Genomic DNA, 25,154 nt, shown 5'->3' with positions numbered 1-25,154 from the left:
GCTGGCCTTATCATTCCCCCATTTGACATCCGTGGAGCATGGATATGGTTCATCACTGGTGGTTGGGTCGTAGCCGGAGGTTTTAAGGACTCTACCCTCAGTCGCAGGTTGATCAAGGGACCACAGGTGAAAACATCCTCCAAGTACTAGTACAGCATCCAACCTCCAGAAATGTCCAGGCGGCACAGATTCAAGAGAACCGATAAGAGAAAGAAAGCATAGTAACGTTAGTCTCTTATATGAGGGTGAAGCTTCTTCCTGTTTGTCGAGGTTTTATACGAGAGAAAATACACATGAACACTTTTACTGAAAAACAGATCAGTATTATGCATAAGACCACTTGGAAGAGACCCTGAAGGACTCCCATTAGTTTATGGGCATCACCATAGGATAGACAAAAATAGTACCATACATTTTATTGAAAGTTATAGATGGCGGAACAAACTTACAGCAGATGAGGTAGGTAGATCTGCAATAACCGAAAGAAAATACTAAACAATGGCTGAGTCTGTACAGTATACATCAATATACAGCTTAGTTACAACAAGACAAATAAAAGCTTATTATCAATACTCAAACAATCATATATATATAACAAATACCTCTCCGGATTTTATCAAAATAACCAAACCTTATTGTCTCATCACTCCTGTCCCTAAGATTTGTCCCTAATCTTGACTACAGATGTAGCCCCCTTCTCTAGGTCCCTTTACCGTAGGACTGCTTTAAAGGTAAGACAATCCTCCGTCCCGAACCTAACTAGTCTCCTGTCACTCCTACGTCGCCCTGTGACACTGAGTGATCAGACAATAAGTTCTTCACTGTATATAATAGACGTGACTCTATCACAAGGACTCTACCACTTTGGTATCATGTGGGTATTGGAAAGTCACAAAAACTAACTTTAAAAAGTTTCTGAAAATAAAAAGTTTTGATGTGAGCAAATCTTATCTCATGGCAAAAGCAAAATGAAAAGTTGATTGATACATAAACCAAAAACAGCATAACAGGTAAATGCAATAAAATCTCCACAATGTGACCTACTATGTAACCACTAGATTCACTTATAATAACCAATTAGTGAATTCACAATCTTCAGTACCGGATTCTCAAAATTTCCACTTCTTTTTAGTCTTTTTACTTCATTTTGTACCTAGAAAACGTCTTTATGATTAGATCACACAGGACTAATGACTGGTCGCATGGTCACATCTCTTCCTGTACATAATCATATAGTATAATACATACACCAATAATATGAAGTAACTGGGCGCTTATTACCGATATAATATTTGGATCCTACTGAATTGTCTCTTGTCTGACTGAGATCATCACATATTACACATAAAATAACCACCATAGAAATAAAAGCAAAGTGTAAACAATACATCACCTAAGGTTTCAAAGCCTTTTTATGAGAATAATATATCACATGATCCTTTTTGTAATAGTAGCATTGGTATGGATCCTTTATCCTTAAACCTATCTTTTGACTGACAGGCCTCTTTACAGACACTTGGACTCTTGGCCTCAGTTATATCGCTTCTTTTAAGGCCACTAGTATCACCTCAGACATTGGCTTTGTTCTCTCCCATAGTTTTGGCTGACCTGTAAAGAAGACACCAGTACAGACAAGGACATACCTATATAGGCCACCTGTGGCAGGTGGATGACGTCTACTTACATTCCCTAAAACAGGCAGGAAGATGACAGACTATGCAGACAGGCACTTTACGGTGTTACTTACAGTAGGTTATGACAGGTGTAGATAATACAGCCGTACACAACCCTCTCTTCTATATTTGTTGTCCCCTGGGCCGCCCAATGTGAGGATACTACATCACATTACACATGGCTTCCTTCTGCTGGTTTTGTCAGATAACTTACAGTGGGATACAAGGCTGTCGGCAAATAGTTATTGGATGCCATCTTTACCCTGTACCTCCTCTCCATCCGCTGGTCTCACAGCTTGTTGCTGATTGTCTCTGGAAAAGACTTAAAAACAAACAGATCCACATCTCCCCTCCACCTGTACACTATGTACGGTTACCTCAGGAAGAGACTGGAAACATCTCCCCATTCCCTTGTACGCTTTGTACGCTGTTACCTTGGGAAGAGCACAGAAACCACAGCATCACCAGCTTCATCCATCATCCATCACCCTTTAGGCTTCAGGGTTTGTCTGCGTGAACGTTGCGTCAGCCGCTCTATGGCAGCTTTTTGGTAAGCCCAGGGACCAAACAAATCTCTAATTTGCCAATTAACCCATAATGGTGGGCTTCATATAGACATCTGCACAGTTACCTTCAACCATCCTACATGTCTTAGTGATTGTCCTCACCTCCAGCTTATGGCAGTAGCGGTTTCTGCAGTGGAACGTCACGCTGCATGGCGGTCACCATATATCCTTGCGTCTTGTGTCATCCATCTTTGAAAAGTCTGGGATAATCTACAATGAAAACTTTTAAACTTTCATTAATATTTGGGCTTTCAATTACATTTTCATCTTGCACAATTTAAAATATCAAACACAATAAGTAATAAAAACATCCTTATTCAAAAATAAAAAATTTGTACGGTGTTTAAAAAAAAAATTAAAACATCAAAATTGGCTACTCCATCAAAATGGCTGCTCCCATTTCCATTCACCTCCATCCCCTCCCCCATTTGAATCTACATCAAGAGGCAACAGAGATGCTAGATTCAATGCACTTAACACAAAATATATATATATTGGGGGGGCATAAGGAGTGCAGACTGGAGCCATGGACATGGGTTTGGTTTTTACTAGGGATAAAAATACATATATATTCATGAGCTAGTCTGCCATAATCATCACAAAACTGTTACCCCTAAAAATAAAAACATTAAAAAAATTAAATGAATTCGCTGAAATGAATATTCCTTCAATACGCTGCTCTTATCAGTAAACAGAACGCTCTGTACCTCACTTCTAACCTTGAGCAGTGAGCAGTAAAATCATAGATACAAGAGTTAAAACTTCTTGGAAGTTTTTTTTTTTTTTTTTTTTTTTCTTTCTAACATCCTTGAAGTTACAGAAGATATCAGATGTGCTCCTATACACCAGACTGTAACCTTGGACAGTGACACACATACTTATAACTTAGTAGAATAAAAAAACAATTTGCGTAGAACTTATTAGGATAGTTGTGTACACATATATACACACATATATATATATATATATATATAAACACTTGTTAAATAAAGTTACATAGAAATATATATATATTACAGTAGTAAGTTACTACTCCTTAGAAATATATATATTTTACTGTAGTAAACTACTTCTTCTTTGAAATATCATACGTTGGGGACACACACTTAAAGAAAATCTGCTTACAATATATATTGGGATACATATATATACCTACAAAATACTTTTTAAATAAAAATGTGTAAGTTACAGTAATAAGTTACTACAGGCTCCTTATACCATTGGGTTCTTAATAAGTGCACAAAATTCTGCGTTTGATCTTTACCAATTATCACTTTTCTCTTGACATTCCTAATAAAACGTACTTTTTCTCTCTGACTCCTCCTACTGACACTTCCGTATAACAATCTTATACACTAATAGGTCTAATAGACCCAGCTCCTTCAAACAGTCTCATTGCTTTTCCCTCCAACAAACCTTTGTCTAACTTTCTTCACCATCAGGTAATAATATTCATTAATAAATGTGCAAAACAGTTGTTAGACCCTATCGGAGAGTCCTGTGCCCGCCCCCTCAGTGACACTAAGCAGTATGGGCGGAGGACAGAAATGCCAGGAGTTAAAATGGCCTCCGGACTAGATAACCGGATATAGGGGTGTTGGCTTAGGGCATGGTTTTGAGACGTCACAATTATAATACAGACGTGGATGATATGGGAGTGGTTGGCTTTCCGTCGCCATCTTTGAGGGCTGATTACAGAAAAGTGGCGTACACAAATAAGCAAATGTTCCACGGTCGGGACAACAGAAAATGATCAACATTTTTTTAACACGTAACATACTTCTAAAGGGGAACACCAGCTTAGTAAAACTGGCTGAAATACAGTATAATGTAGGAGCGTACATTACATTACACTAACAGCTCTGATTCTCTTTTTTTTTTTTTCTAATGCTGCTTGCATGTGATCTGCAGCCCTCAGAGCTGGTTGATGGCCTTGTACAAAACATAACAAATAACACACAAAAAAACTTTGTATGCTGCTTCACTACGCAGCATTAATTAACCTCTTTTCAGCTCTCTCAGTACTGTATCTAGCAATGAGCTGGACTGTTCTCCTTGTCTGAGTACGTGGCTTTGTACTTAGACACTTACATGGCAATATACACTATTTGAGGTTAGGCTGCCCACCTCCACAAAGGCATTGGTCTTACTATCAGGTCAGGGGCACTTTAAATCAAGGTAACTACTTCAACAGCCGACCAAGGGGAAGATTCCTGCAGAACAAAGGGTCTATACGCCACCATTGGAGGTAGGTTGGCTTTTTGCAGGATCTGGGGTTTGTATACAGATATAAACTGGGTACAATGATGTAACATAATGATGTGGCTTGGGTCTGCCACACACACTACAATATTCTGTCTTATCTAGATATTGTTGGTCACCGGCACATGTCCACCCAGCTGGACCTGTGCTTCCCACCCATTATCCTGAATGTTTTCCTTCTGTCTGACCCTCTGGCTCTCATCTATCTACTCCACACCCTCCTCTCTTAGAACTCTAATCCTTGATTCCCCCTTAGGGATAATACTTCGATTAACCCCTAAGGTTCCTGGAAATTCCAAGGACCCATTTGCCCTGCATGTTACATGTAGGTCTGGTTACCTACCTACAAGGCAAAAATAAGTGTTCACAGGAGTGTAAGGGGTTTCCCAAGTGTTGGTCAGAGAGCCAGAGGTTGGTGGGGCTAAGGCATGTATCTGCCTTCATATCAAACCTCCTAAAGATCTGTTCTAGATCTTGCACTGCATCTTCTCATGCCCATCGCTAACTATATCTTCCTTAGCTTCACATCAGCTTCACATAAACTTCTTGTGGAGACTGGGGATCCCTTCTTTTAGTGAATAACTGTCTCATCCTTGCTCAGCTAATCCCTAGGTAGCGTATTGGGGAACGAAACCTAAACCTTAGTTTTTAACAAGCACAGCCACTATAGGCCCAGCCGTCACAGTGACACACTATGGCGACGCACTACAGCAACCTACTGTCCCTCGTTGCTAATTCCTCCTAGGGGGCAAGGGGGTAAGTCACAGATCTTCTGACCTGCTCTCTACCACAGTACAAGCACAAATAATGGGATCAATACAAGTATTGTTCCCGCTGCTCGAGACAGATATCACTTATCAGGAACCCGTTCACTCCAAAAGTTATGCGCCTGCTGTCTGTGACCTTGCAGCTGTTCTCGATGCCATGCTGTATTACAAGGGTTAAGAATTAATCACAGCCTCCCCGTAAGGACGCAGAAGTGAATAAGTTCGGCAATCCCTTTCCTTAATTCAGCATAAATACAGCAACAGCTTATCTCAATCACACCACAGTTTGCGACGGCAATGCAGCACTTTAACCTTGTCCTATCCTGGGTTACAGAGTTCTTTGTCTAACAATTAGACTCAGCTTTACAAACATATATAGAGAACACAGGTGACGGGAATCTCATTAGATCCGTTCCCCTGAGGCACAGATAGTACGTAAGAAAGGAAAGTCTTTCTTACCTGGCCAGTTATATCTGCGCGTCCGATGACGGATAAATCACCACATCCCGTCTGTCTGCGTTCTAGTTTGCAAGAGGCTGAGTCCCTGCCAAGGGCGCCAAATGTTAAGGTTAAATTTATATGTTGACCTCTCTCTATGGAGAGAAGCCAAAAACCCAGGTAAAGGATGGTTTTTTAATTATATCTAGAGTTGGAATCCTGCAGTATTACCAGCTCGTTACTTATACGTCATGGACACAGATAAGACAATGTATCATGATTATAAGCCTGGAGAAAATGGCCCAAGTTTTATTATGGTCATCACATTTTATAGACAGATAAAATATAGGGCGGTAACAAATGCTAATAAGGCATAGATGAGGCGGTGCTAGTGATTTAGATATTCAGTCATGCGCAATGGCATCTATATTAGTATTCATTATTATTATTCAAAAAGGTTAGAACAATACATTCTGTGCAATGATACTTTCACATTATTCCCACTGTAACAGACAGGCAGCTTTCCTCTGAGAATGGCCTTGAACGCTGATAAACATGTCTCTGAGGGAAATAGTTCTTGAGACAAAACATTCTTTCTAGTGTCATATCAGAAGTTTTCCAAGGTAAGAAATGGTCCAACTATAAGTTAACCCTATCAGGGACTCTCTAATGTGCTGGAGCTTCTGAGCAAGAGGCCTATATATATGTAGTCATACAGGTACGGTGCAGGTAGGTAAAATCGTATCGCTGGCCTTATCAATAGCTTGTAAACATGGCCGCTATATCCCGCCATAGCTTTACCATGGCCCGGGGATATTGTGGCTAATATTATTATGTGTATGGAGTGTAACACGCGTTCAGTCTCGGATGTGTTCCACTTGACAGTAGCGGATGTGATGGGACAGGGAGATACTTGTCTCCCTCCAGACCACACAAGGCTGAATACAATCCTACATTGTCCGGAGACGCGGCCCCGGCCATAGATTCCCTTTATATAATAATAATATCCACATCGCTGTTTACCCGGCTGAATAAACTCATTCATTTTTACTAGACAAGGCGAAGAATCAATGTTTACTGCCTGATTCCCATGTAAACACCCGGCGGGCTGAGCTTAGGGGGATAGGACATGGAGAGGGCGGCCGGAGCCCCGCCAGACCCGTACCGGGGAGAGGAGACCGTCCTGAGAGCTCACCCCACACTAATGTAAATCAAGAGAAGAAAGTCACTCGACATCCATAGAAGGATATGCAGCTACGGGGCCGAGGTGCCGCTGCCAAAACACCCACAGAGAACACAAGAGCGTTCACATGGAAACCCACCGGACAGGCCGAGACGCTGCCGAGACCACAGGAACACGGGCCGACCATACAACATAAATCTCTTACTCTTACGAGGGATTGTCCATCTTTACGAGAAGTCGGGATCATTGTTTCAAGATGTTCCCTATGTCGGAGCAGACGTCAGATTCAAAGGAGAAGGGCGGCAAAAGAAAAAATTCAGTTAGGGCAGGGGGTGGGGGAATATATTAAAGAAGTAGGGATCAGCTGGTCCAATGTCTGTGAGAATGATCCTGTCTGTCCTCATGGCAAGAAGGGATCAGCGAGACTCGTCTTACTTCGGAGAAAGATCAGCAGGTCCCAAGGTCATAAAATGTTGAAATACTCACCAGAGTGAGTGTGGCCACACCCAAAAGATTTAGCGATCAGCTTGTCTCAGCTTCATCATGGTAGGGATCAGCTTGTCCCAGCTTCATGATGGTAGGGATCAGCTTGTATCAGTTTCATGATGGTAGGGATCAACTTGTATCAGTTTCATGATGGTAGGGATCAACTTGTCCCAGTTTCATGATGGTAGGGATCAACTTGTCCCAGTTTCATGATGGTAGGGATCAACTTGTCCCAGTTTCATGATGGTAGGGATCAACTTGTATCAGTTTCATGATGGTTGGGATCAACTTGTCCCAGTTTCATGATGGTAGGGATCATATTGTTCTACTGTTAAGAAAAGTAGGAATTATTATGTTGATTTTCATCAAAGTAGGATTTTGCGGGCCCCTCCTTTGTACAGGTGATCAACTTGTCCCACCCTTGTGAGAATAAGGATCTGCTTGGGCTCTTGAGGTTTATACCCATCAGGAGACCAGTGTAAATGGTTGGTCCAAGCTGGTGGTTGATACATGACCATGAAGTGTCCTAACAATGTTGTAGCTTTATGGGGTTATATGTGGCTATGTGAGGGTATATGGGTATATGACAGTATATGTGGGTATGTGAGGGTATATATGGGTATATGTGGCTATGTGAGGGTATATATGGGTATATGACAGAATATGTGGCTATGTGAGGGTATATATGGGTATATGACAGAATATGTGGCTATGTGAGGGTATATATGGGTATATGACAGTATATGTGGCTATGTGAGGGTATATGGATATATGACAGTATGTGAGGGTAGATATGGGTATATGACAGTACATGTGGGTATAGGTCAATGTATGAGGGTATATGACGGTATCTGTGGGTACGTGAGGTTATATGTAGATATATGAAGGTATAGGTGAGTATAATGTGGGTATATTACAGTATCTTGGTATGTGTGAGCTTATGTGGGTATATAAGGGTGTATGATTATATATGAGGGTATAGGTAGGTATATAAGGATATATGTAGATATATGAGAGTATACGTGGGTATATGAGGGTATATATGAGTATATGTGAGTATATGAGGGTATATTACAGAATTTGTGAGCTTATGTGGGTATATGTCGGTATATAAGGATATATGTAGAGTGGTATTTGTAGATTTGTAGTGTATTATGTAGATATATTAAAGTATCTGAAGGTATGTGTGAACATATGTGGGTATATAAGGGTATATGTCTGTGAGGATATACATAGATATGTAAGGGTATGTGTGAGTATATGACATATATGTGGGTATATGTAGATATATGCAGATAGATGCTCCCTGCTCTGCAATTGAAAGTAAATCTGTGCAGATGCAATAAAGAACCAAAGATCCTGGATTTGCACCTTTGTACCCCTGATGCTGATGACCCCCCTATATGAGAGTATACGGAGGTATATGCGAGTATATTGTCTGTTATTTAGTATATATATATATATAAACACCCTATTATTTTTATGTACTGTTCCCTTTAAATCTCTTCCCCCACAGTCGGTGACTTCTATCCCCCACAATATGTTCGCACTTAATTCCTGCGTTGCTCTCTCACAAGTATCAGCATGGACTCCTACAGTAAACCCTAATGAAATCCTGTCCCCGACACCCACTCTGCCGCTGCCAGTAACAAGGAGCTGGAGCGCTGCCATGATGGACTTAGAGGGATGTCTAATTTTAAAGTATCCGCTCGGACTCGATTTACTTGCAGGATTAGCGGTGAGATTAACACATTGTAAATTCTGCGGCCGTGCAACGTTCTGTATTGTAATAGTGAGATAATTACCGGGGGCTTGTGCTGCTGTGCTGGGGGGGATTCCCATAGACACACATATACAGAGCAGAGCTGTCAGTAAGTATGGCCACAACTTACACACACACACACACATATACAGAGCAGAGCTGTCAGTAAGTATGGCCACAACTTACACACACACACACACATATACAGAGCAGAGCTGTCAGTAAGTATGGCCACAACTTACACACACACACACACACACACACACACACACATATACAGAGCAGAGCTGTCAGTAAGTATGGCCACAACTTACACACACACACACACACACATATACAGAGCAGAGCTGTCAGTAAGTATGGCCACAACTTACACACACACACACACATATACAGAGCAGAGCTGTCAGTAGGTATGGCCACAACTTACACACACACACACACACACACACACATATATACAGAGCAGAGCTGTCAGTAAGTATGGCCACACCTAACACACACACACACACACACACACACACACAGAGCTATCAGTCAGTATGGCCACACCTTATACACACACACACACACACACACACACACACATACATGCAGAGCTGTCAGTCAGTATGGCCACACCTTATACACACACACATATATAAATACAGAGCAGAGCTGTCAGTCAGTATGGCCACACCTTACACACACACACACACATATATACAGAGCAGAGCTGTCAGTCAGTATGGCCACACCTTACACACACACACACACACACACATACATACAGAGCAGAGCTGTCAGTCAGTATGGCCACACCTTATACACACACACACACACACACACACACACACACACACACACATATATATACAGAGCAGAGCTGTCAGTCAGTATGGCCACACCTTACACACACACACACACATATATACAGAGCAGAGCTGTCAGTCAGTATGGCCACACCTTACACACACACACACACACACACACACACACCTTACACACACATATACAGAGCAGAGCTGTCAGTCAGTATGGCCACAACTTACACACACACACACACACACACACACACACGAGCAGAGCTGTCAGTTAGTATGGCCACACCCTACACAGACACACATACACACACACCTTACACACATACGTATATACAGAGCAGAGCTGTCATGGCCACACCTTACACAGACACACACACACACACACACACATATATACAGAGCAGAGCTGTCAGTAAGTATGGCCACACCTTACACACACACACACACACACACACACAGAGAGCTATCAGTCAGTATGGCCACACCTTATACACACACACACACACACACACACACACACACACACACACACATACATACAGAGCAGAGCTGTCAGTCAGTATGGCCACACCTTATACACACACACACACATATATATACAGAGCAGAGCTGTCAGTCAGTATGGCCACACCTTACACACACACACACATATATACAGAGCAGAGCTGTCAGTCAGTATGGCCACACCTTATACACACACACACACACACATACACACATATATATACAGAGCAGAGCTGTCAGTCAGTATGGCCACACCTTACACACACACACACACACATATATACAGAGCAGAGCTGTCAGTCAGTATGGCCACACCTTACACACACACACACATACATACAGAGCAGAGCTGTCAGTCAGTATGGCCACACCTTACACACACACACACATATATACAGAGCAGAGCTGTCAGTCAGTATGGCCACACCTTACACACACACACACACACACACACACACACACACACACCTTACACACACATATACAGAGCAGAGCTGTCAGTCAGTATGGCCACAACTTACACACACACACACACACAGAGCAGAGCTGTCAGTTAGTATGGCCACACCCTACACAGACACACATACACACACACAAACACACACACACCTTACACACATACGTATATACAGAGCAGAGCTGTCATAGCCACACCTTACACAGACACACACACACACACACTATATTTTTATATATATATATATATATATATATATATATATATATATATATATATACATACACACACACACACACACCTACCTTACACACACAAACACATATACAGAGCAGAGCTGTCAGTCAATATGGCCACACCTTACATACACACACACACACGAACAAACACTCACTACTACCATATACAGAGCAGAGCTATCAGTCAGTATGGCCTCACCTTACACACACACATATATCGAGCAGAGCTGTCAATCAGTATGGCCACACCTTGCGCACGCGCACACACGCGCACACACACACACACACAGAACAGAGCTGTCAGTGAGTATAGCCACAACTTACACACAGTGAGCGCTGCTCGGCAATGTAAACCATAGGAGCACACAACCACCTAAATAAAGTCACAATAATAGACGATATTATCTCTCTTAATGGAGTGGATGTAGTTAACAAATCTATGTGTATGGGTGGAACAGTAAGGGTGGTCAGAGATGAGAAGGAAGCCTTGATTTACCTTTCAGACACAGTTTGGATCATCTTCACTAAGCAGACTGGCTGACCTTGCAGGCATACAGGCCAGGCTTTCTGTCTCCTCCTGATAGCATGTGCTAAGCCCCACCCCCATTTCCTGTCTTCTGTCCTAATCTGTTACTAAAGACAAAATTCCCCACACAACAGGCAGTGGTCATTAGAAGAAAGGTGTCTTTAGTTTTTAATCCAGTCTGGAGCAGAACTGAGCAAGGTCAACGGGGACACGTGATTGGCTGGAAGATCATTTACTCATTCAGAGATGGAATTGCTGTAATGTCAGCGGTGGGGTTCACAGGTAGAAGGGTCACTGATGGGGAGAGTCGGGGGGGAGGGGGGTTGTCACAGGTGGTAAGGGCACTTGTGGGGTCACAGCAGAGGGGGCTGAAGGTGGGGTGGTCACTAATAGAAGCACAGGTGGGGTCACAAGTGGGGAGAGGCACTGTTGGTGAGGTCATTGTTGGTGGGGTCACTGGTGGAGGTGGTCACAGATGGAGCAGTCACAGGTGGTGGAGTCACAGGTGGGATGGTCACAGATGGTGGGGTCACATATGGTGCAGTCCCAGGTGGTGGTGGGGAACTGATGTTGGGGGGCACTGGTGGGGTTATTGGTGGTGGGGGCCACAGGTGGTGGTTCATTGGTGGTGGGGTGATCACTGGTAGGGTTACAGGTGGTGTGGTCAGAGGTGGAGTGGTCTATGGTAGTAGGGTTGCAGATGGTGGGGGAATCACAGGTAGGGTGGTCACTGGTAGTAGGGTCACGGATGGTGGGGGAGTCACAGGTGGTGGTGGGGAACTGATGTTGGGGGCACTGGTGGGGTTATTGGTGGTGGGGGCCACAGGTGGTGGTTCATTGGTGGTGGGGTGATCACTGGTAGGGTTACAGGTGGTACGGTTGCAGATGGTGGGGGAATCACAGGTGGGGTGGTCACTGGTAGTAGGGTCACAGATGGTGGGGAAGTTACAGGTGGTGGGGTCACAGGTTGGGTGGTCAGTGGTGGTAGGGTCACAGATAGTGGGGGAGTCACAGGGGATGGGGTCACAGGTTGGGTGGTCACTGGCGGTAGGGTCACAGATGGTGGGGGAGTCACAGGGGGTGGGGTCACAGTTGGTGTGGTCAGTTGTAAGATCACAGGTTGGGTGGTCAGTCGTTGGGTCACAGGTGGTGCAGTCACATGTGGGGTGGTCAGTTGCAGAGTCACAGGTGGTGGGGTCACTGGTGGTGGGGTCACAGGTATGCCGGTATCTGTCACATAGGCTGTGTAAACAGTGTCAGCTAGTTTGCGAGTCTTTGTACAGGATGGTGGGACACCACAGGAATGTGAGGGCTGAGCAGCTGAGGACACTGACAGAGCAGCAGGACTCTCTACAAACACTCGTCTCCTCTTCACTGACTGTCCCTAACCTGGAGAGCGGCTGAATGTCTGAGGTTTGGGGGATTATGGCGCACACACAGCATCTCTGCCTTTGATGAAGCTCTTAGTATGGAGTCTAGATGAAGAACACTTCCCATGTCTGCGTCTCTCCTACAAGAGTCCCGTTTCCTGGAGCTGAGAGCTTCGCTGTGTTGTGGTTTCGCTCAGTTGTATCCGAGCTTACTTTGCTTTGTTTTTATGGACTGACTCCCAGCTGAGTCCAGGCCTTGTGCCAGCCATAGGCCCGAAGAGAGCGGGGAGAGATCCCGACTGCCGCAATACTCAGCAGAACGATCACCTCACCTCCATGTCTGTCAGTGGCCATAAATATGACGTGACCACCAGGGCCCACCAAACCAATATCATGTGTTCAACCACACGTACAGTATGATATACTGTATTTGTCAAGATGATGTGAGACTACAACTCCCAGCAGGTCCTGGCAACTGCATGTATGCTGAAGTTAGAGTCTTGCAACAGTTGTAGAGTCATAGGTTGGAAATCACTGACCTAAATGATGACACCATTGTGTTTAATAGCTGTTTTCTTGCTCCACTTACTCTTGTTTACTACATTCTTCTACTATTTCAGCTATTAACCCAGGCAGAGACATAGTAGGAATGCTTCTGTGCACTCATCATCCATTACACATGGCCTCCAGTTGTTTGACATTAGTTGCAAACCCTCTGTGTATAAAACACTAAGACCAAGAGAAAGAGAAGATGTAACTACACTGCCCCCTATGTATAAGAATATAACTACTATAATACTGCCCCCTATGTATAAGAATATAACTTTTATAATACTGCCCCCTATGTATAAGACTATAACTACTATAATACTGCTCCTATATACAGGAATATAACTACTATAATACTGCCCCCTATATACAGGAATATAACTACTATAATACTGCTCCTATATACAGGAATATAACTACTATAATACTGCCCCCTATATACAGGAATATAACTACTATAATACTGCTCCTATATACAGGAATATAACTACTATAATACTGCTCCTATATACAAGAATATAACTACTATAATACTGCTCCTATATACAAGAATATAACTACTATAATACTGCTCCTATATACAGGAATATACTACTATAATACTGCTCCTATACACAGGAATATAACTACTATAATACTGCTCCTATATACAGGAATATAACTACTATAATACTGCCTCCTATATACAGGAATATAACTACTATAATACTGCCTCCTATATACAGGAATATAACTACTATAATACTGCCCCCTATATACAAGAAAATAACTACTATAATTCTGCAGTCTCCTGGTGTGGAATAGAGGGCATACGTTATGCACTATATTTTATCTGGTGTGTACAGTATGGGAGGAAGTCTATTCAGATAAACACATAGAGACAAGTGGTAATGACTTCCAGACTTTGTCCTGATCATTCATCAAACTGTAAGTGCATTCCAGAATCAGAAATACAGCTGACAGGATAGCACCCCCCGCAGTCTCTGGGGGAGTGAGGTGGGGGCACTTTCTCTGACTCCAGATAACATATTATTAGGACCAGGTTCAATCATTGTCATCCATAGGAAATACAGTTCCATTTAACTGGGAATTAGGGCGGTATACTGGTTTACATGTGGCGGATATAATGTTAGCCATGTAAGCTGCCATACTGTGACTAATTTCCAGCACACAACCTAAAGCGCATGGGAATAAATATCCAAATATCTCATCATCACCCAGTAATTATTGTGGTAAAAGTTATTATCATCACATAGAAATAACACGTGCTAATAGTACATATCTATATACAGACACTGAACACAAAGCGGGGGTAGTATGTACAAAGGGGGCAGAATAATAGTTATATTCCTGTATATAGGGGGCAGTATTATAGTAGTTATATTCCTGTATATAGGAGCAGTATAATATTAGTTATATTCCTGTATATAGGAGCAGTATAATAGTAGTTATATTCCTGTATATAGAAGCAGAATAATAGTAGTTATATTCCTGTATATAGGGGCAGTATTATAGTAGTTATATTCTTGTATATAGGAGCAGTATTATAGTAGTTATATTCCTGTATATAGGAGCAGTATTATAGTAGTTATATTCCTGTATATAGGGGCAGTATTATAGTAGTTATATTCTTGTATATAGGAGCAGTATTATAGTAGTTATATTCCTGTATATAGGAGCAGTATTATAGTAGTTATATTCCTGTATATAGGGGCAGTATTATAGTAGTTATATTCTTGTATATAGGGGCAGTATTATAGTTGTTATATTCCTGTATATAGGGGCAGTATTAAAGTAGTTATATTCCTGTATATAGGGGGCAGTATTATAGTAGTTATATTCTTGTATATAGGAGCAGTATTATAGTAGTTATATTCCTGTATATAGGGGCAGTATTATAGTAGTTATAGCACAAGCAGGGAGATGTAAGAAATCCGAAGCACTCACCGGGTTGTAGTAGTCCTCAGCAGTTTATTACATAGATCATCACAGGGAGGGGGGAAGATGGAGGAGGTGCGGGAGCGTCTCTGCAAACAACCGTTTCACGCCGAAGCGCTTTGTCAAGTTCAGAGTTAAAACCATGTGCACTCAGGTGTCTCCTGCTAATTGCGGTCATGTGGGTCTCACCAGGAGGAGTGCAAAACACGGAGAAAAGAGAGAAACAAAATGCGGTTCAGTGAAGAAACAGAGTGCTGCACCTCACACCTATGGCTGATACTAGTGCCGCTAGGCTAAATAAAAAACACATCAGAATTTTGTGTATGAATTGATCAAGCCATACTGCCCCATGTACCATCGTGCAGGTATCTGATACACATGGGTCCCTACACTAAGTCCACACCGTGCCAGTCAGTGGCCACCAACCCCGCAGGCGCGCACAGCCAGGAAACGGGGGCCATGGGACGGCCCTGCGACCCCCATGCCACAGGACCAGACCCAAAAACACCACACCAGAACCCGGCCAGCACCGCCGGCGGAGAAGGTCGCCCCCAAGCAGCACAAGTCTGGATGAGGTATTGCGCTCACCATAGCTGCAGCAAACAGAATGGGAAAAAAACAGGAGGGATTAAAACCATGTGCACTCAGGTGTCTCCTGCTAATTGCGGTCATGTGGGTCTCACCAGGAGGAGTGCAATACACGGAGAAAAGAGAGAAACAAAATGCGGTGGTGCTGGCTGGGTTTTGGTGGGGCTTTTTGGGTCTGGTCCTGTGACATTGGGGTTGCAGGGCCGTTCCATGGCCTCCCTTCCCTGCACGTGCACGCTTTGCGGGGTTGGCGGTCGCTGACCGACACGGTGTGGAGTTAGCGTAGGGACCCGTGTGGACCAGAGGACCTGCGCGGTGGTACACGGGGCAATATGGCTTGATCAATTCATATACAGACACTCTGGTGTTGATTTTTAATATAGGCCTAGCGGCATTAGTATCAGCCATAGATGGGATGTGCAGCCGTTCCATTCTCTCCAGTTCGTGTATTATAGTAGTTATATTCTTGTATAAAGCAACAATGTTATAGTAGTTATATTCTTAAACATAGGAGCAGTATTATAGTAGTTATATTCTTGTATATAGGGGCAGTATTATAGTAGTTATATTCTTGTATATAGGGGCAGTATTATAGTAGTTATATTCCTGTATATAGGAGCAGTATTATAGTAGTTATATTCCTGTATATAGGAGCAGTATTATAGTAGTTATACGAACTGGAGAGAATGGAACGGCTGCACATCCCATCTATGGCTGATACTAATGCCGCTAGGCCTATATTAAAAATCAACACCAGAGTGTCTGTATATGAATTGATCAAGCCATATTGCCCCGTGTACCACCGCGCAGGTCCTCTGGTCCACACGGGTCCCTACGCTAACTCCACGCCGTGTCGGTTAGCGACCGCCAACCCCGCAAAGCGTGCACGTGCAGGGAAGGGAGGCCATGGAATGGCCCTGCAACCCCAATGTCACAGGACCAGACCCAAAAAGCCCCACCAAAACCCGGCCAGCACCACCGGCGGGGAAGGCTGCCCCCAAACGACACAAGTATGGATATGGTATTACACTTACCATTGCTGCTCTCACAGAATGGGGAAGACATAGGGTCCAGACATGTGAGCACAGGCATATCCTGCTAATGTTGGTCATGTGGGTCTTATAAAGGAGTGCTAGCTGTTCAGAGAGGGAGAACTGTAAAACACGAACTGGAGAGAATGGAACGGCTGCACATTCCATCTATGGCTGATACTAATGCCGTTAGGCCTATATTAAAAATCAACACCAGAGTGTCTGTATATGAATTGATCAAGCCATATTGCCCCGTGTACCACCGCGCAGGTCCTCTGAGAGCAGCAATGGTAAGTGTAATACCATATCCATACTTGTGTCGTTTGGGGGCAGCCTTCCCCGCCGGTGGTGCTGGCTGGGTTTTGGTGGGGCTTTTTGGGTCTGGTCCTGTGACATTGGGGTTGCAGGGCCGTTCCATGGCCTCCCTTCCCTGCACGTGCACGCTTTGCGGGGTTGGGGGTCGCTGACCGACACGGTGTGGAGTTAGCGTAGGGACCCGTGTGGACCAGAGGACCTGTGCGGTGGTACACGGGGCAATATGGCTTGATCAATTCATATACAGACACTCTGGTGTTGATTTTTAATATAGGCCTAACGGCATTAGTATCAGCCATAGATGGGATGTGCAGCCGTTCCATTCTCTCCAGTTCGTGTTTTACAGTTCTCCCTCTCTGAACAGCTAGCACTCCTTTATAAGACCCACATGACCAAAATTAGCAGGATATGCCTGTGCTCACATGTCTGGACCTTATGTCTTCCCCATTCTGTGAGAGCAGCAATGGTAAGTGTAATACCATATCCATACTTGTGTCGTTTGGGGGCAGCCTTCCCCGCCGGTGGTGCTGGCTGGGTTTTGGTGGGGCTTTTGGGTCTGGTCCTGTGACATAATGGAACGGCTGCACATCCCATCTATGGCTGATACTAATGCCGCTAGGCCTATATTAAAAATCAACACCAGAGTGTCTGTATATGAATTGATCAAGCCATAATCCCCCGTGTACCACCGCGCAGGTCCTCTGGTCCACACGGGTCCCTACGCTAACCCCACACCGTGTCGGTCAGCGGCCGCCAACCCTGCAAAGCGTGCACGTGCAGGGAAGGGAGGCCATGGAATGGCCCTGCAACCCCAATGTCACAGGACCAGACCCAAAATCCCCACCAAAAGCCGGCCAGCACCACCGGCGGGGAAGGCTGCCCGCTGACTGGCACAGTGTGGACTTAGTGTAGGGACCCATGTGTATCAGATACCTGCACGCGGTACATGGGGCAGTGTGGCTTGATCAATTCACATACAGAATTCTGATGTTTTTTATGCAGCCGAGAGGTACTAGTATCAGCCATAGGTGTGAGGTGCAGCACTCTTTTTCTTCCCTGAACCGTATTTTGTTTCTCTCTTTTCTCCGTGTTTTGCACTCCTCCTGGTGAGACCCACATGACCGCAATTAGCAGGAGACACCTGAGTGCTCATGGTTTTAATCCCTCCTGTCTGTCCCATTCTATCTTTGATAGCTATGGTGAGTGCAATACCTTATCCAGACTTGTGCTGTTTGGGGGCAGCTTCCTCCGCCGGTGGTGCTGGATGGGTTTTGGTGTGGCATTTTTGGGTCTGGTTTTGTGGCATGGGGGTTGCATGGCCTCCCTTCCCTGACTGTGCACGCCTGCGGGGGTGGTGGTCGCTGACTGCCACAGTGTGGACTTAGTGTAGGGACCCATGTGTATCAGATACCTGCACGCGGTACATGGGGCAGTGTGGCTTGATCAATTCACATACAGAATTCTGATGTTTTTTATGCAGCCGAGAGGTACTAGTATCAGCCATAGGTGTGAGGTGCAGCACTCTTTTTCTTCCCTGAACCGTATTATTGTAGTTATATTCCTGTATATAGGAGCAGTATCATAGTAGTTATATTCCTGTATATAGGAGCAGTATTATAGTAGTTATATTCCTGTATATAGGAGCAGTATTATAGTAGTTATATTCTTGTATATGGGAGGCAGTATTATAGTAGTTATATCCTTGAATATAGTAGCAGTATTATAGTAATTATATTCTTGTATATAGGCGCAGTATTATAGTAATTATAGTATGGGTGAGAGGAGTTCAGTCGGCACCAGCGGATAACAACACTAGCGTGGGACCGGGAGCTAGGGAATACACAGCAGAGTCCAGTGTAGGTAAACCTCGTATGATCGGGGTGCAGGAAACAGTCGAGAACAATGCAATATACAAATGGAGAGAAAGGAATCCGCACTCATCGGTCTGCAGAAAGGAGGGTTTATTGATCCGTACACCAGAGGCTAGAGCTGGGAGGGGGAAGGTGTTACGCAGGTGTGCTCCTTACAGCTACAATTGTTTCTCGCCTACTCGGCGCTTCGTCTGGCTGTGAGCAATCACAGCCAGACGAAGCGCCGAGTAGGCGAGAAACAATTGTAGCTGTAAGGAGCACACCTGCGTAACACCTTCCCCCTCCCAGCTCTAGCCTCTGGTGTACGGATCAATAAACCCTCCTTTCTGCAGACCGGTGAGTGCGGATTCCTTTCTCTCCATTTGTATATTATAGTAATTATATTCCTGTATATAGGAGCAGTATTATAGTAGTTATATTCTTGTATATAGGGGGCAGTATTATAGTAGTTATATTCTTGTATATAGGAGCAGTATTATAGTAGTTATATTCTTGTATATAGGAGCAGTATTATAGTAGTTATATTCCTGTATATAGGGGCAGTATTATAGTAGTCATATTCTTGTATATAGGAGCAGTATTATAGTAGTTATATTCTTGTATATAGGAGCAGTATTATAGTAGTCATATTCTTGTATATAGGAGCAGTATTATAGTAGTTATATTCTTGTATATAGGGGGCAGTATTATAGTAGTTATATTCTTGTATATAGGAGCAGTATTATAGTAGTTATATTCTTGAATATAGGAGCAGTATTATAGTAGTTATATTCTTGTATATAGGAGCAGTATTATAGTAGTTATATTCTTGAATATTGGAGCAGTATTAGGATACGTTTACATCGAAAAAAGATTCTCAGAGATGTTAAGATTTATGTAATTCTTGGGAATCTCGAGATGTTACCTATAATCTGCTACATGTTGACTACAGATGTTTTGTTTTCTGACGTCTTATATTGTAATGAAGAAAAGCTCTCCATGAATAAAATGTGATGTTAAGGTCTGATTTTGTCTCAGTTCTCTGGGACTGATTATCTCCAGCAGATGCAGGGATTGAGGCAAGTCATTCTCAGAGATGTTTGGAGACTTCAGGAGATGCACATCTGCGTAACATAACCCATCTTCCTCCAGATGTCCATACTGACCCGGCCAGTGACCCTCTCTTTATTGCCATTCATTCATTTCTCCAACCTCTTCAGTCCTATAAAACTCACAAAAGTCCCTGCCAGCCCAGACCTTTATTGGTCCAAGTTCGCCCAGGAACCTGATCGTTAATGGCCCTTCGTTTTAGGCAGATTTCTTCAGGGTTCATGGCTTTTTGAAAAGCCTCCCCCCCCCCCCCCTTATACACCAGGAAGACATTTCAAGGAACTTGGGCAAGTTTAGAGACCCAGATCTATCTATTAGATGTCTCCAGACTTCCATATTCTGTAATATTCCAAGTTTAGTGTCCAGAAAATGTTAGCTCCATGGAGTGTAAGTTTTTTGTCCAGGATGGAAAGTGGAGAGTTCCCATTGGAGGGGGATGTTATTGACGAGTAGAAGAATACAGCTTTTGACTATGGACATCTTAAATGGTCCTGAAGTGGAGTCCTCCACCAATGTCTTCTGATTGCCAATACAAAAGATCACGTGGCGGGTCACGAGTTGTCCTGGACTCGTAGCTTATTGGTTATTAAGAGATCGCCAGGATGACCCATCATTATGTGTGCTCTTCTCCCACTGGCCAAGCAAGAATTCCAAGATAGTCTAGAACTATTGTCCTAGATTTTTCTCCTTTTGGCCATCATCTTACTGTTTCTTGTATCCTAATTCATCTTTCTAGTATTGACTCCTCACTTTGTTCCAACTCTTCTTCTACTCCAGTTCCTTACATTCTTACCTGATTGGTGACTACTCTGGGAACAGCAAACTAGGAATCTGTCCAGGAACGGTCCTCCTCCGAAACAATTCTAGCGGGAAACACGTTGAGATTCCTTGAACTCCATAAATCAATGGTATTCTGGAGGAACCCTGACCAATTTCTTCTGGATTTCCCAGTCTCAGGGTGCCGGTGGATTGCTCTGTGCCTATGCCAAACCTTTGTACTCTGCTAGCTACCACTTCTCCGGCCTTGGGTTTAGTCTAACGCCTCCACACAAAATGATCCCTTTCTATAACCCAAGGCGCATTCTGCAAGGTTCCCTCAGAGATCCGTGAGCCTGTGGAAGGTTCCATTAACACTATGGCTCTGCCGCTAAGTGGAACCTGATGTAATACTGTAACATAACACTTCATCCCATTCAGAACTATTTTGACAGCTGAAAAACTGACGTTATTCCCCATCCAAAGGTTTCCAGACCTCGCATGGTGATCTGACCCGGTATGTTACGTGTGATGGGATGACAAAGCTATTTTTCAGTTGAGGCGGTGGCTCAGGATTGGAAAAACATGGCTGGCATCATCCAATCCTGGTCAGGGGTTGTATGTAGCTTGCAGCTTAGCCTATTCACTTCAGTGGAGCTGAGCTGCAATACTGGACAAGGCCTCTGTATTCATGTGGCGCTGTTTTTTTGCTAGAAAGAAGCCCTGATTTTCTAATCTTGGTGGCAAAATAAGGCAGAGTTGAGACGGTTCCATTGGATCCTTCAGCCTCCAACCCACAAACTTGGTCAGACCTGGCCTTCAACCCAACAGCTGGCAGCCTAACCTATACTTCCAATATGTCTAGCTCGAAGACCAGACCCGCAGACCAAACCTTAATTGAACCCTTTAAGTCTGTCCTTATGTCCTGTAGTAGCCTAACCTCACTGGCCTAATCCCTATGAGTCGTCTGACTTTAACCCAACCACCAAATAGTTCATCGACCGCTGCCAAATAACCTCACCCATCCCGAGCAGGTTAACTCATCCGCCTCCCAGCAACTCACTAACCCACGACCTACCTGTAACCTGCCCTGTGCCCTCCCTTCATGGTGGGCCTGTGGCCTTAGCTACAATACTACTGTCCGGTGGTCACTTTCATCTCGTTGTAGCCAATCTGGGTGGTCCAAATAAGGTGCCTCCAGCCCAATGGGGGTCAAGGGTTGCCTTGAGTTGTAATACTTGGAAGAAAAAGTAGATACAATCTACTACTTAGAAAAGCAAGGATCGGGAACCATCAGTCCTCCAGCCCAGTTGTAGTTTTGCAGAAGCTGGAGGGTCGGAGGTCCCCCATCTCTGAAGTAGAGGAATTCTGTAAAGCCACCAAAAGTTACTGATCTACCCTAAAAGTTTTTGTAGGACACTCGGTTAAGACTTTGCTTACTCGGCAGTGTCTGGTCGGCCGCAGACTACTTTCTCTTTCCTTATTACATTGCACGGTTATGTAGTGAAATACCTTTCTCCCGGTGTCACTCTCTGGCACCCACAATTATAAGAATTTCTTTCACATTTGTTCATTCGTTTCTCGCACAACTGTATTTTCGCTCAATCCATACGGAGGAGTCGGCCAAGATGAGCAGTATGGAACACGAGCAAGTGTAAGATTCTTAGCGAGTTCTTAAAGGGACTTTATCTTCTATGCAGCCCCTTTTCGTTATGCATACTCATTTTTTTTTTTTTTAATAACTGTACTATGTAACTTAAAGGGGTTGTTCACCAAAAATATTTTCTTTCAAATCAACTGGTGCCAGAGATTTGTAATTTACTTCTATCCAAAATTCTCAACTCTTGCAGTACTTATCAGCTGCTGTATGTCCTGCAGGAAGTGGTATGTTCTTTCCAGTTTGGAGAGCAGGAGATGTTTTCTATGGGGATTTGCTCCTGTTCTGGACAGTTCCTGACATGGACAGAGGTGGCAGCAGAGAGCACTGTGTCAGACTGGAGAGTATACACCTCTTCCCGCAGGACATACAGCAGCTGATAAGTACTGGAAGAAAAGATTTTTTTTTAATAGATGTAATTTACAAATTACTTTCTGGCACCGGTTAATTTAAAAAAAGTTTGGGTGAAAAACCCCTTTAGGGCGGAGCCTCACTCACTTACAGGGCATGTCTACCTGTAGTGATGTAGATATAGATACAATCAGCATACATGGTATTAGGGTTAATTTCTTGCTCTTGAAATTAATTACCATGATGCTTTGCAGTAGGCACCATATTCAAATTTTACTTACAGTGGGCGGGTCTTCCTGATGGAAAAACTCCGCCCCTTCCTGCTGTGTGGGAGAAGGAAATGCTGGTCACTCTATTGAGCACATTTAGACCAGTGCTTGTTATAGTTTTGGTTGGGCCTGCGGCTATATGAAGGCCATAGTACCCCAACCCTTTGCCCTCTTGAAAGCCGCCATCTTGAATTCATTTCTTATCGTTGTAGAGAAGAAGGGAAATGCAAAATGAAGGCGAATGTGTTTCCTTCCCTTCTGCTTCCCAAATCTGGGCTGTGATACAGCAATGAGCTGAGCCGCTGCGGTCCACCCTCTCCCCGGGCGACCATGAACTTTTGATAATGCAGCACAATCCCCTCCCCCTAGTTCCTATCCCATAGGGACTGTCCTGGAATAATGGAGATATAGGACAGATTGTACAATCTAAACACTTAAAGGGACGGTAACCCTGAAAGCTTGCACTCGATACACTGCTATATATGCTCTATAAAGGGGTATTCCACTAAAACATAACTGTTCATATGTTGCTGCCCATGGTGAGACTAACAATTCCTTCCATACTTGTTATTATATATTCAATCTCCTTCCCCCAGTTCTCAGCTGCTGCTTTCTGCTGGAGACACAAAAATCTGTGTGTGAGCTTTTCTCTCTGTCTCCCCCTCCTCCCTTCTGAGACAGCTGATGTAAACAAGTCCCCTTATCTGCAACTTTGTAGCTTCTTTGTAATTCTGGGAGGATTAATCACAGTGAGTTCATCAGCAACTTTACCTTAGAATAATCATCCCAGCCTTACGAAGAAGCTACAAAGTTGCAGATAAATCCTGCCAGGGACTTGTTTACATGAGCTGTCTCAGAAGAGATGGGGGTGGAGGGGGAGACAGAGAGAAAAGCTCACACACAGATTTTTGTGTCTTCAGCAGAAAGCAGCAGCTGAGAACTGGGGGATGGAGACTGAATAGATAATAAGAAGTATGGAAGGGATTGTTAGTCTCACCATGGGCAGCAACATAGCAAAAGTTACGTTTGAGCGGAATACCCCTTTAACCTGACATGACTGAGAACAGAAAGCAATAGATTGAACATAACAGCTAAAGTTTTATTAAATCCTTTTTATTTAGGAATCCTAGCGAGTGGACGTCTTGGACGTGCTGATCCCGGTCTCCCCAGGCAGTCTTCCTATTTCGGACATGAGGGTCTGACCAGAGTTGAGGTAGGTCCTGAATATGTGACCCAGCCATATGCGGTATATATCACTTACTATCCAGCTTACCCTGGTCTACCGGTCCTGTCTGCCTGTCAGTCTTTATGGTTTTCCGTCATTTCCTTTTGTGAACCAGGAAGCTCAGGCTGAGCGCTCCTATAGCACAGAGTTGTTGGCTGATTGCTTCTTGCGCTGTTTAGGATTTGGCGAGGAGGAGACGGCAGAGAATGGAGATGACTAATTCTGCTCTCGAGTATAATGGGGATTTCATCTAAATGTTTACATCAGGGTTAAACAATGCGAATGAATACAAGACGGCCGTATATTGTCTTATATTTATGGGAACGGGGCGCCATGCCAGTGCTGTGTCTGCGGAGCGTCCCGCTGATATGTACCGCCATACCGCCTGTCCTCATACTAATGGCAGACGCTTACAAGATGGGCGGCCATACTGCACAATAGTGGCTGACTGATCACCAGCACATGTCATGGCCAGTCGT

General features: G+C 43.9%; 1 protein-coding gene across 3 annotated transcripts in view; it reads left to right on the top strand.

The window, feature by feature from the left end:
- Positions 1-25,154, top strand: part of LOC138802408 (discoidin domain-containing receptor 2-like) — a 98,518-nt gene that overhangs the window by 23,936 nt on the left and 49,428 nt on the right. For 2 of the 3 annotated variants that reach the window (XM_069985678.1, XM_069985674.1), the window contains exon 2: positions 24,572-24,663. The exons of the other annotated variant lie outside the window; for it this stretch is intronic. The gene's annotated coding sequence lies outside the window, so the exon portion shown is untranslated. The remainder of the gene's footprint in view (positions 1-24,571; positions 24,664-25,154) is intronic. 3 annotated transcript variants of the gene reach the window in all.

This window comes from Dendropsophus ebraccatus, chromosome 10 (genome assembly GCF_027789765.1).
Source record: "Dendropsophus ebraccatus isolate aDenEbr1 chromosome 10, aDenEbr1.pat, whole genome shotgun sequence".
In the NCBI taxonomy this organism is placed as follows: domain Eukaryota; kingdom Metazoa; phylum Chordata; class Amphibia; order Anura; family Hylidae; genus Dendropsophus; species Dendropsophus ebraccatus.
This window is presented reverse-complemented; position numbering and strand designations above follow the sequence as displayed.